A 705-nucleotide genomic window follows, 5' to 3' on the forward strand; every position below is an offset into this window, starting at 1 on the left:
CTCCCAAAGGATGGCGAGGTGGCTGTCCTTCTTCGCGGAATACAACTTCCGCGTCGAATACAAGCCGGGCAAGCTCAACGTGCTTGCGGACGCCCTCTCTCGGCGTCCCGACTATGAGTTGGCCCACATCACGCGGGTGACAACGGATCTATATGATCGGATACGCATGGCGTATCGGGACGATGAGGCTGTCGCGCCTATCGTCAAGTTCCTTAAGGCCGGAACGAGCGCGAAGTCCGACTGGCTCTCGTCGCGACAGTGCTCACGGCTCCACCGATATGAGTTGAAGGAGGGCCTCCTCTATTATCGGGTGGAGCCCACTGATCCTCCACGGGTGGTCGTACCCAACGACGAGGATCTGGAGTTCGAAATCCTCGCGGAGGCGCATGACGCGCCCTCCAGCGGCCACTTGGGCCGCGAGAAGACCTTTCTGTCGGTCTCTCAGTCCTTCTGGTGGACCCACATGTACAAGTGGTTCGCCCGGTACGTCAAGACATGTGAAACATGTCAGCGGCTCAAACCCGCAGGCACTCGTCGGCTCCACTACAGAGCCTGCCCGTACCGGCTGATTGTTGGAAGTCGATGAGCCTTGACTTCATCTTTGGGCTTCCCGCCGACGGACACGGCAACACCGGAATTTTGATGTTCGTGTGTCGACTGAGCAAGATGTACATCTTGCTCCAGTTCCCGTCACTGTAACGGGCG

This window comes from Phytophthora infestans, genomic scaffold, assembly GCF_000142945.1.
Source record: "Phytophthora infestans T30-4 supercont1.1 genomic scaffold, whole genome shotgun sequence".
NCBI classification, from domain to species: domain Eukaryota; phylum Oomycota; class Peronosporomycetes; order Peronosporales; family Peronosporaceae; genus Phytophthora; species Phytophthora infestans.